The 13,447-nt window shown below is 37.7% G+C and overlaps 1 protein-coding gene across 2 annotated transcripts in view; it reads left to right on the top strand.

Moving 5' to 3' along the window:
• The window catches only part of LOC127444157 (TOX high mobility group box family member 3-like), a 102,486-nt gene that overhangs the window by 66,757 nt on the left and 22,282 nt on the right, over positions 1-13,447 (top strand). The window lies entirely within an intron of this gene.

Below are 13,447 nucleotides of genomic sequence, written 5' to 3' on the forward strand. Positions count from 1 at the left end.
TCCACAGCTACACTGCCATCTTTTCTCTGCTCCTCTATCCCACCCACTAGAAGTGTTTACAATTAAGAACCCCATTGTTAAACATTCTTTGAGGATTTGGTCTCAGTTCCACAGAGTACTAGGGCTTAAGGGTCTTTCTCCAGCCTCACCTATTTGGGGCAATGCATCTTTCTCACCATCTCTTTATGAAGGAGTGTTTAATATTGGAAAGCACAAGGATTAGTTACAATTAATCAGCTGTTTATAGATGATAACTTTGCTTTGTTTGAACAACTTAAATATATATATATATATATATATATATATATATATATTTGCCCAACACGCATTTATTTTCATATCTTCAAATTTGGAGTTTTATTTGGAAACAGTTCTCAGATTTTCCCTCTATACCACCTAACAGTATTCTAAAGTGCATTTTAGATCAGCACAAATGTATAAGGGGTGCTATTTCTAGAATTTACTATATAATAAATAAGAAACAAGCCCCTTCCAATAAGGCTCTAAAATCTCTTTGGGAGAAGGACTTGAATATGACATTAGAAGATCAGAATAAGAATCAGCTTTATTGTCAGGTATGCTTACACATACAAGGAATTTGTCTTGGTGATAGGAGCTTCCAGTGCACAACAATACAATACAGCAACAAGACAGAGATAATAATAATAAAAAAATAATAAAAAAATATATAAATAAATAGAAATAGAATAAAAATAAAAATTGGATAGAAAATAAAGTATATATAGAATACACAATAAGACAATATATATATATAAATATATATGTGTATATATATATATATATATATATATATATATATATATATATATATATATATACATATACACACACAGTACTGTGCAAAGGTTTTAGGCACTTGTGAAAAATGTTGCATATCGAGGATGTCTTCAAAAATAATGCCATAAATAGTTTTCATTTATCAGTTAACATCATACAAAGTCCAGTAAACATAAAAAAGCTAAATCAATATTTGGTGTGGCCACCTTTGCCTTTAAAATAGCCCCAATTCTCCTAGGTACACCTGGACACAGTTTTTCTTGGTTGTTGGCAGATAGGATGTTCCAAGCTTCTTGGAGAATTCGCCACAGTTCTTCTATCTATTTAGGCTGTCTCTTCATGTAATCCCAGACTGACTTGATTTTCAGTGGGGGGATCTGTGGGGGCAATGCCATCTCTTGCAGAGTGCCCTGTTCTTCTATTCTAATCTTTTCTATTTGCAAAAGTAATGTTTGGGAGTCTAAAATGTATTTTTCCTATTGACACACTAAAGCTGAAGATATAAATAACCATCTTAAGACAAATGTTTTTGTGAAACATCTTAAGTGCCTAAAATTTTGCACAGCAAAATTCTCTCTCTCTCTCTCTCTCTCTCTCTCTCTCTCTCTCTCTCTCTCTATATATATATATATATATATATATATATATATATATATATATATACACACACACACACACACACACACACACATACGTAGTGCAAATACAAATCTGTTATATACAGTGCAAGGGAATGTAATGGCAGAAGAGGTAGGATGTGTTGGATAAATATAAAAGACTAAACTGTGAATTGCACATAATTATTGCTCAATGGGGCAGTTTTAACTGTTCATGAGATGGATAGCCTGAGGGAAAAACTGTTCCTTTGCCTGACGGTACTGGTGCTCAGAGCTCTGTAGCATCGGCCAGAAGGAAACAGTTCAAAAAGGTAGTGGGCTGGCTGAGTGGGGTTCAGAGTGATTTTTCCAGCCTTTTTCCTCATTCTGGAAGTGTACAGTTTTTGAAGGGAAGGCAGGGGGCAGCCAGTAATCCTCTCAGCAGTCCGAACTGTCCTTTGTAGTCTTCTGATATCTGATTTCGTAGCTGCACCAAACCAGACAGTTACTGAAGTGCAGAGGACAGACTCAATGACTGCTGAGTAGAACTGTATCAGCAGCATCTGTGGCAGGTTACTTCCTCAACTGGCAAAGGAAGTACAACCTCTGCTGGGCCTTTTTCACAATGGAGTCAGTGTGGGTCTCCCACTTCAGGTCCTGTGAGATGGTAGTTCCCAGGAACCTAAATGACTCCACTGCTGCCACAGTGCTGTTTAGAATGGTGAGGGGGGTCAGTGTTGGTGTGTTCCTTCAGGAGTTTGACAGAGGGGTCCTTGGTGGTGCAGTCGTTTGTATACAGGGAGAAGAGTAGTCGGGAGAGCACACATCCCTGGGGGGCACCTGTGCTGATTGATTCCCCTGTCTCACTAGTTGCTGCCTGTCCGTCAGAAAGCTGGTAATCCACTGACAGAAAGACGTGGGAACAGAGAGTTTATGTAATTTAGTCTGGAGAATAGCTGGGATGATGGTGTTGAAAGCTGAACTGAAGTCTACAAAAAGAATCCTTGCATATGTCCCTGGTCTGTCCAGATGTTGCAGGATATTATGCAATCCCATGTTGACTGCATCATCCACAGACCTGTTTGCTTGATAAGCAAATTGAAGGGGATCTAGAAAGGGTCAAGTGATGTCCTTCAGGTGGCCCAACACCAGTCTCATATGATTTCATGACCACAGATGTCAGGGCGAAGGGTCAGTAGTCATTAAGTCCTGTGATTTTCGGTTTCTTTGGGACAGGAATGATGATTGAGTGTTTGAAGCAGCATGGGACTTCACACTGCTCCAGTGATCTATTGAAAATCAGTGTGAAGATGGAGGGCAGCTGGTTAGCACAGGATCTAAGACAAGCGGGTGAAACGCAGTCTGGGCCCTGTGCTTTCCTTATCTTTTGTTTTCTGCACACCTCTTCTTCACAGATCTTAAGTGCAAGTTGAGTAGCAGGAGGGGGGAGGAGGGGGGTTGCAGGAGGTGTTGGTGTTTGTGTGAAGTGAAGATCAGAGCGGGTGTGAGATTGGGCCTTTCAAATCTACAGTTGAACACGTTCAAGTCGTCAGCCAGATGTTGGTCACCTACAGTGTTGGGGGCATTAGTCCTGTAATTTGTAAGTTGTTTCATGCCACTCCACACTGATGCAGGGTCATTAGCTGAAAACTTGTTTTTCAGCTTCTCAGAGTATCTTCTTTTAGCCACTCTGATATCCTTATTCAGTGTGTTCCTGGCCTGATTGTACAAGACTTTATCCCCACCTCTGTAAGTATCCTCTTTGGCCTGACGAAGCTGCCTGAGTTCTGCTGTAAACCACGGTTTGCCGTTGTTGTATGTTAAATAAGTCCTAGTAGGAATGCTCATATCCTCACAGAAACTGATATATGATGTAACAGTATCTGTGAGCTCATCCAGATTGGTGTCTGCAGCCACAAAAACACTCCAATCAGTGCGGTCAAAGCAGGCTTGTAGTTCCAGCTCTGCTTCATTGGTCCATCTCTTTACAGTCTTTACTACAGGCTTAGCAGAGTTTAGTTTCTGCCTGTAGGTTAGAAGAAGATGAACTAGACAATGATCAGAGAGTCCCAAATCTGCTCTAGGGACAGAGCAATATGCATCCTTTATTGTTGTGTAGCAATGATCCAGTATATTTCTGTCTCTGGTTGGGCATGTAATGTGCTGTTTGTATTTGGGCAGTTCACGTGTGAAGATGCAACCTAGGATGTTGTCGTGAATAGAATACATACTACTTCAATTACTTCTAGGCACAACCTTATTCAGTTTAAGGTATTACACCGTATTCACTGGTCAAGAGCACAACTTAGCAAAATATTTCCTGATCTGGACCCTACCTGTCCATGTTGTGCTGTTGAGCCAGCCTCCTTGCTCCATTCTTTTTGGTCTTGTTCTAAACTGTTAGGGTTTTGGGGGAAAATGTTCTGCTGTTTCTCAGAAATTTTTGCTACAGCAATAGACCCCCATCCATTGACTGCTCTATTTGGCGTTCTTCCAGAAAATATTAAATTAACAGCATTGGAAGTTGATAGTATAGCACTTTCCACACTATTGGCCAGGTGACTTGTAGATTGGAAGTTAACATCCCCACCTTCATATCGCCAATGGTTTTTGGACCTACTGTTTGCCCTCAAACTTGAAAAAATTGCATTTGTAATTCGGAAGAAACCCAATATTTTACTAAGTCATGGGGCCTTTCTTTCGTTACTTTAAGGAGACCGGTACTGGCTAAAATGTGTTCTTTTATTGTTTTATTTATTTTGTATATGTTTAAGTATGTATGTGAGTATATGTATATTAGGGGTGTAATGGTTCTTGGTAAAAAAACGAACTGTACGGTTCACCACCCATGGTTCGGGAAGCATTGGCACTGCGGTCGGTTCACCTCAATTTTAATGACTCATCTGGAGCACAAGAAAACAAAGCGTCAAACAGACAGGCGCAGTTACAACCTCCGCTACTGCTCCTGTATGGCTTTGTAGATGGACGCTCCGCCTGTGTTTCACGTGGGTCAACTTGATGACATCACAGTTCTGCAAGCATTGTGTGTAGTTGAAAATGGCAAGTGGAGAAAACGAGCTGCTGGTAGAGAAGCCCCCTGCGTTTCTCCTTTCTGGGAAAATTTTCTTTTTGCAGTCAAATACAACAGCGATGGTCAAAAACTTTTAAAAAACAGGAACTGTTTGCAGACATCGCTCGACACGAGTGCTGAATACTGGTAATATGTAAGGAATAATTGATGACGGACCGTTGAATTGTTGAAAAATAATGCACACCCGAGGTGGTGTGCATTATTTTTCAACAATTCAACGGGCTGGAGTCAATTATTCCACTTATACCACAGTTACCACACCTTAAGACATCATTCAGGGTTTTATCTCAACAAATTTTCTGGTTTTCGTCCCTTAAATGCTCTTATGAGTGGAACTACTTTATTCCATCACGGATTCAGCGTCTTACTTTAATACAGTCTGAGCCTTTTTGCTAATTCGACATGTTAGAACTAGCAACGGAGGATTGCACTGCTTTACTCGAGGATTTACTGGAGTAATAAGGTAGTGGGTTTGTGCATGTGTGTGTGAGTTTGTATTTGAGTGATCGAAAGAGAGAAACTCCGAAAATGAGAGAGACCTTTTTTTTGTTGCAGCTCTCGTCAGAAGTAACATCACTTCAAAATCGGCAAGATGTGTGTCGCCATATTTCCGTTATAAACCTTAATTACTTTTTCATCCCCACTGAGATGCAGAAGTGCACTGACATGAGTACTCTGTTTTTCTCTCATGAGTATGTTTGGGCCTTAAGTGTGTGCGTTATGCATATAACATTTGTCCACGAGTGTGGGAGTGTGTGTGAGAGGGGGAGCACAAGGGTTTTTCCCACAGATATCTCAGATAATATAGAAACTGTTGTATTGATCAAGTGTATCTTGCTTTGATACAGCTCAAGCCTTCATTGCTAATTCGAAAACATAATTTTAGAACTAGCAACGAAGGATGTGCTGCTTTTCTGTGTGTGTGTGTGTGTGTGTGTGTGTGAGTAAGTTTGTATTTGAGGTGTCGAAAGAGAGAAACTCAGAAAATGAAAGCGATCGCTTCTGGGATTACCTTTTTTTTGTTGCAGCTCTTGTCAGAAGTAACATCGCTTCAAAATCGGCAAGATGCATGTCGCCATATTCCCGTTATAAACCTTAATTACTTTTTTCATCCCCACTGAGATGCAAGAGTGTGCTGACATGATGACTCTGTTTTTCTCTCACGAGTATGTTTGGGCCTTAAATGTGTGCGTTACGCATATAATGTGTGTCCACGAGTGTGGGAGTGTGTGTGTGAGTGGGGGTGCGCGAGGGTTTTTCCCACAGATATCTCAGATAATATAGAAACTGTTGTATTGATCAAGTTTATCTTGCTTTGATACAGCTCAAGCCTTCACTGCTAATTTGAAAACATAATTTTAGAACTAGCAACGAAGGATGCGCTGCTTTTCTGTGTGTATGTGTGTGTGTGAAAGCAAAACGGGGGGAGGGGGGGTAGCGCGGTGCTTTCCACTATAGCTGTGTGAGGCTGATTAGGGCGAAATACATTGAAACATTAAAAGTTATTTCGGATAATAGAAATTGTTGTATTGATCAAGTCACGGGGGTGTGGCTCTATTTATTGGTTATGACTCGAGTCTCAGTGTGTGTGCATGTGTGCATATGTGAGCGTGAGTGTGCATATGTTAGCGTGCGTGTGCGTATGTGAGCGCACGTGTGTGTATGTGAGCCTGTGTGTGCGCAGCCGCGGCCCGTGCATTTTAAGTCTAGGCCTTCAGTGCGATTCATACCATTAAGAAAACACAGTTTCACAATGGATAAGACACCGTATGCCTATCATACGTTACGTATTAGTCAACTAATAATACCAATTGACATTTTAAAAACACGTCCATGCACGAAAGCCAGAACCAAGGAGGTCTAATATGAAGAAAAATCTCTCTAATAATATTTGCAATTTAAATTTTGCTTGCAATAAATTGTTTCATCAGGGTACACGATTACTTTTCAAAACTTGATCTGACACTGAATGCTCAAGCAGCCTAATTTTACACTAATTTAAACTCCTGATGTTGCTATAACAATGCAAAAAGCACTTACCAATTTACTTGAAATGAAAATCAGCCCTCCTTTCCTGTTTAATCAATCACACGATCATGCAGAACATCTCAGATTTTTAAATCCATAAGGATCTCTTTCTCAATGGCAATAACAGTAGTGATGACAGCCGATCTCGCACTCTTCGCTTTCAAATTACGTACATCACTTAAAGAGTGATTGCGTCACTCAAGGCCAGCTAGAAGGCCTGGACTTGGACATATCCTAAAGACCACACCCACCAAGAACAAATAAATCAATCTGATTGGCTGATGAATCTGACAATCTGACTTTAGATGCCTATTCACTTCAGTGTTGAGGGATTCTGCAGAAATTCTGAAGGCCTGACAGGGTGGAGCTCAGACTCACGCGCTGCTTCAGGAGCATGGCTTCGGGCATGTGATTTGTGAAACAGTTGTCGCTCTTTGCTTGTTAGCATCGAGGAATAAATTCTGGTTGGATAAACTTTTTGTTTTTTGCTATTCGTTTGTAGATGAATTAGGAGTGGAAAGTGATTGAAAATACATAGGCAAAAAGGTCAATGAGAATGAAAGGATGAAAAAATATTTATTTGTTAGGCATATTACGCCAGCAGAGAAGGCTTTGCTGGCCCTGAGAAATCACCACTGTGTGTGCGTATGTTAATGAATGAATGAAGGTTACATTTATATAGCGCTTTTCTGACACTACACTCAAAGCGCTTTACATGGTGAACAGGGGACTCTCCTCAACCACCTGGATGATGCGACGGCAGCCATAGTGCGCCAGTACGCTCACCACACACCAGCTTTTGGTGGAGAGGAGAGAGTAGAGTTATAGAGCTAGTTAATGGATGGGGATTATTAGGTGGCCATGATTGAGAAGGGTTAATGGGGAGAATTTGGCCATATGTGAGCATGTGTGTGCACGTGTGCATGTGTGTGTATGTGAGCATGTGTGTGCGTATGTGAGCATGCGTGTGTATGTGTGTTAACGTGTGTTTGTGTGTGTGCGTATGTGTGTGTGAGCGTGTGTAAATGTGGGGGAGACGAGGGAGCATGAGGGATCTTTTTAACAGAAATTAAAATAAATGTAGGATATTTTAGACGTTGTTTGACATTCTTAACTGATTTACATTAACCAATGTCTTTGTTTTAACTGGTTATTTTGTGGTGGTAACCTGTAGGGCTCTTTGAAATAACTGAAATAATTTGGCAAAGTGATATGGAACCGTTATTCGGTCAAGACCTGGAACTACTTTATAGCTGTGCGTTTCCTTGAAAAATAATTGCACACATTAGAACCAGTCAGAATCAGGCATTTAACAGACCCATGGTATAAATGTTAATAATGCATGAGAGGGTTTATTTAAAATGCGCACACAAGTTCTTCCTGTTTCCTCGCACAGCTGTAATCTGTCAATAATGTGCTTTGATTAATGACATTAAGATGCCATTATAGTAATACATTGATACATGATTAATCTTTTACGCTACAGGGAAAGGGCCACACTCCCTTCCATTTTTAAGCAGACACTCGGTGCTAATTTGGACAGACATGAAACAATAACTAAAGCACTTGGGGTGTTCATGTGGGATGACCACGTATAATTAAAATACTCGAGCAGCATTATCACAACATCCCTTCTGGTATGCATTTTAATAGCAAGGTTATTCCTTCTAAAGTGATGTACAGCTTCTGAATATTGAATGTATGTTGAGATGAGTTTGAAGTGCACTTTATGTTGATGAATGTAGCATATTAGTGCAGGTATTATGTTAAAATGTTGATTTAGTAATTAGAGAAAATGTTTTTTTGTTTGTTTTTTTGTTAAGGTCCCTGACAAAAATTAACCATGGTTTTACTATAGTAATATTGCAGTAACCATGACTGCTGTCACCATGGTTTTCTGAGCAGAAATCATGGTTTTGATACAGTTAACCATGTTTTTATAACAGTAATACTGTAGTTTCTATATAGTAATCATGATTTTACAATATATTGTAACCATGACAGTAACCATGCTTACATTGTGGTTACTATGATTTTACTACAAATACCATGGTTAAACTATGGTTACTGTTGTAAAACAATGATTGTTATTTAAGGGAAAACCTGTTGAAGTGTTTACCAAATAGATTATTCTTTGGATTTGGCAGTAATATTTTTTTTTCTGAACAAAGCAAATACCGTACCGAAACCATGACCCTTAAACCGTGATACAAACCGAACTGTGAGAAATTTGAACCGTTACATCCCTAATGTATATGTATATATCGATACATTTACCAGTATTTAATACATGGCTTTATATACTATATGTATGTATGTATGTATATATGTATGTATACAAGGCTGTAAGAAGATCCGTTCAATGCTAATGTCAATTGTAGAATTTTATTGTGAAGTTTTGTCTTGAGATATTCAAGTGTATTTTTCTAATTTACAACAATAAAAAAATAAAAATAAAAATCATTAAAGAGTGTACATGGAAAGATGATGCACAAAAACATTGTGTGTGTGTGTGTGTGTGTGTCTGTGTGTAATGTAATCCATTCATTTCCAATGGCCGGTCATTTTTGACCGGGAACACAGCAAGTGTAACAAAGTGAAATAAAACCACAAATATTTAAAGAAAAAAATAAGAAAAAATACATAAATTGTGCCTAATTATAGATGTCTATACAAACCTTTTATTTATTTGTTTTATTTATTTATTTAATAGTATTTATTTATTTTATTTCAACAAGTGTCCAGCATATGAAATCATTCAATACTGTTTAAAAAGCATCCCAGGATGCACCTGAAGTTGATTGAGAAAATGAACAGAGTTTGCAGAGCAGGAATAGACAAAAGGCTAAACTGAAGAAGTTCAAATATAAGATGTTTCTGATTTAATTTGTTTTGGTCACTGCATAATTTCCATACTTTTGTGTTACTTCTTAGTTTTGATGACTTAATAGCCTACTGTAAATTATAAAATGTGCAGTAACAAATAATAAAGAATAGGCAAGTGTGATCAAACTTTTCTAAAGAGTTCTATTCTTACACTGAGGGGCCTTTCACTTTGAGCATGTTTTTGTGTCCATCCGCACTGTTTTATAATTGATTTCAATGTAAACGTGAACTAGATAGACATCTTTGATGGCTTGTTCATGTTTTTAGATGGCATGTCAAGTTAAAAGAGAACCTAAGCTGTTAAATGTACTTCTCGAATTGAGACACCTATGTTTTACATTTTACTTTTGTGGCACTGCGTGTACTTTTAGTGCAACAACAACGCATTCCAGCATATGAACGGCACCTAACATGTTTTCAAACATTGCGATGAAATTTCAAATAAATATTTTGAATATTAGCTACCATATTGGCCTATGCAATTACACAAACACCGTCAATGCAAGTCACGCCAGCTTCTAGCTAAATTAAAAGGAATAAAAGCAAATTCAGAGCTGTGAATTTGGCAGAAATTCTGTTTGGCACAAACAGAGAATGTGGCTGTTTACTTGTGAAAAAAATTCGGAATAATTAGCCTATATAAACATCATGTACAGCTTTGTTCAGCAGTCTCACATATAGCCTATAAACAAATCATAAATTGCAGCACAAACACGGACAATTTTTGCTGTTGCATTTGGAGTTTGATAGGCTGTAAGATTAATTTTTGCCAAAAAATGAATGCTTCAACAATACCAAACACGGCACAAACCAGAAGCGAGCACAAACGATGGAGACAGGCAAGAGTGATTGACATGGGGTTTAGCCTGTGCGATTTCACGGCTCCCAAAAGCTATCTTGTTTAATACAAAGAAAGGACAACATTATGATGTTTCTTTTAACGGCACAAACCGGCACAAATTTAGCACAAACTAACGACACCGGTTTGGAGTGATTTGGACCACATGGGGTGGAGAGTGACGTCACTGCTCCCGAATACAAGATGTTATTTCTAAGGAAGGGAAATAGATAGGAGATTCATTTTATCGGCACAAATTAGCACAAATCGAGCACAAACGAACGGCACCGGTTTGGAGCAATTTGGACAATATGGGGTGGAGAGTGACGTCACTACTTCCGAAGAGTTTCTTGCTATATGTAATGAAGGGAAATAGTTACAGTGTTTCTTTTAAAGGCACAAATCGAGCACAAATGAACAGCACAGGTTTGGAGCGATTTGGACCACAAGGGGTGGAAGGTGATGTCACACAGTAAAAAAAATTATGTCTAATATCTCAAACACTGAACCAGCACAAATGTTCATTTTTGCAGCACAAATCAGCACAAACGAATGGTATAGATTTGGTAATGATTTAATTATATGGGGTGCCAACTTCACGGAGGTTACTAAAGCAATTGCTTCTCGGCACTGCCTGACCTTACAGCTATTCACCTGTTTAATTACTGTATGACCGCTCTCTCTACTATATTTGTGAACAAAGCCCATACTGTACCTTCTGTGCACTGTTAGATCATCGATCATAAGCACTAGGACACGATGAAACTTTGATAAACTGTTTCTGTTTATAAAGCTTAATAAAGTGTTATCTTTCGTTTACACAACCAGAAGCTTTTTTTTTTTTTTTTCATTAAAAATTATGTTTAGTGACTGTTTCATTTCACACAGTTCTAGCAGTGAAGGAGTAAAACACGTTTTGGTTATTGCTTTTTTCTCTCTGAAAATGTCTGGCCTAAATCTTGGACATTTTGCATCAAACATCTTTGACATGTTAATTGCCATTATCTGTGTCAATTAAATTTTGCCTATACCATAATCAATACAGATACAAATGTAAATTCATTCTAAATTCAAATTCAAAATCCATAAGACCCAGACTACAATTGTAAAAGACGAATGTGATAAAAGAATGGGTACATTGTGTGTTTACTCTGTGTATAGCTACTGTCAGTCAATAAACTTCTTTATGAAGATGAGCACAACAAAAGATTAAGCACAAACTTTATTTGCAACATTATAAACAGATATACACAGCAGGTTGGTGTGGAAAATATATATATATATATATATATATATATATATATATATATATATTATTATTATTATTATTATTTTTTAATTTTCATTCGAAAGAGACACTTTTGTAATACACACAAGTAATACACAACATTAGTTTAAACACTACCATTTGTTCCACAAAAGTGTGCTCGCTTGCCTTCTCTGTATTCTCAGCTGACCGTCATTCTGAGAGTCCGCCTTTTCTTAATCATATGCAGGCAATTATTTTAATAAAAATAAAATATTTAAAGATGATCATACAGTGTTTTTAAAATAAATGTGATATAACTGAAAGGGGATGTGTGTTTTCTTCAGTATAAGTTCAGGAAAGTCCATCGGCTTTCTCCAGCGACTCGAGCTGTTGCAATTGCTCACCTTCGTCGCGTGTTTCAGTTCGGGCGTGAGTTGGGAGGCTGGTTCTGTTGACAGCATCACGATTACCAGCTCCCATTCTGGACACATATCACTGTGCACGCACAGGTAGGGCCACATCCAGCATTTCACAGCAACAGTGAACAAGCCACCATTAACTTCTGATATGCTTTGCATCCATTTCTTATGTGCGGGATTCGCAGATCCAATAATATCATGTTAACTGCTCGTACCGTCATCCAATGACAGGATGTTTTACATCCTCTTCGAGTGGCGCGTGGGAGAGGGGGTGCATCTTATAACTGAATCGAAAGTTCATTGGTTGCTCCCATGAGTCAGCAGTCCAATGGCATTTTTTTAAACTCAATTCTTAATTGGAGAAAGAAAAGGAAAAGCAAAACGGAAAAGAAAAGCCATTGGCAAATGGATGAGGACAAGCAATTGTTAAATACCTTTTTAAAATGCAATTTAAAAGGTGCTTTTAAAGTGCATTAAAAAGTGCATTTAAAAGACATTTATTGTTACATTTAATGACATTTTAAACATGAAATAAATATGATTTATTAATGCACAATTTTATTGTTAAATATAATGACATTTTTAAACATGAATTAAACATTTAAATGTGTCTATTTATTTGTCCATTTACAAATTAACTTATTTATTCAAGTTTTTATTTTCAAATTAATAGATTAACTTTTTTAATTGGCAGCAGGTATGGATTGGCAAATGGTAAAAGAAGTCAAACAATAAAGAAAACCAGTTGGCAAACTGATGAAGAAAACCAACTGGCAAATGGATAAAGAAAAACAAAAATGCCCAAATGCTTATTAAAACGCAACTTAAAAGGTGCATTTAAAAATGACTTATTAATGTGCTGTTTTATTGCTAAATATAAGTATATTTTAAAACATGAATTAAATAAACATATTTCAGTGTGTCTATTTATTTGTCCATTTATAAAAATAAAAAAATAAAAAAAATTATTCAAATTTTTATTTTTAAACTAATAAATTGATAATTTATTCCTTTATTCTTTTGTAAATGGTACTCCTGGGCTTCCATAGAATAGTTGGTTAAGAGCTAATGATTAATCTTAGCAATAATAGCCCGAATAGTCAAATAATCATTAGATTCGTCAATTATCTAAATAATTGTTCATAAATTACTAAATACTTTAAGTGAGATTTGAGAGAGAGAGAGAGAGAGAGAGAGAGAAGAGGAGGTCAGAGAATTCCTTTATGAGGAGGAGCCCAAAGCAGGTAAGCAATCGCATCTCCAAAAAGTCAACATAAGTAAATCAAGTGTGACGATAAGCTGTAATTCACCAGCAGAGGGATTTGGTTGTATGATGAGCAGATTTGGAGGTGTAACTGAGAAGAACACAGTGCAACACTTCTGGCCAGCCAAAATAATCTGTGTGAATATTCTGTTAACCCATCACTCCCAGCACTCCCTATTCTCCTCCAACCAGCATCAGCCAGCACGGATTAAGAAGCTTTTATTGTGTCCTCCAGCTAGTTTGATGGCAGTACAATATTTCATTTCAGAGCGGGATAT

The sequence above is a fragment of the Myxocyprinus asiaticus genome, chromosome 1 (assembly GCF_019703515.2).
Source record: "Myxocyprinus asiaticus isolate MX2 ecotype Aquarium Trade chromosome 1, UBuf_Myxa_2, whole genome shotgun sequence".
Classification (NCBI taxonomy): Eukaryota; Metazoa; Chordata; class Actinopteri; order Cypriniformes; family Catostomidae; genus Myxocyprinus; species Myxocyprinus asiaticus.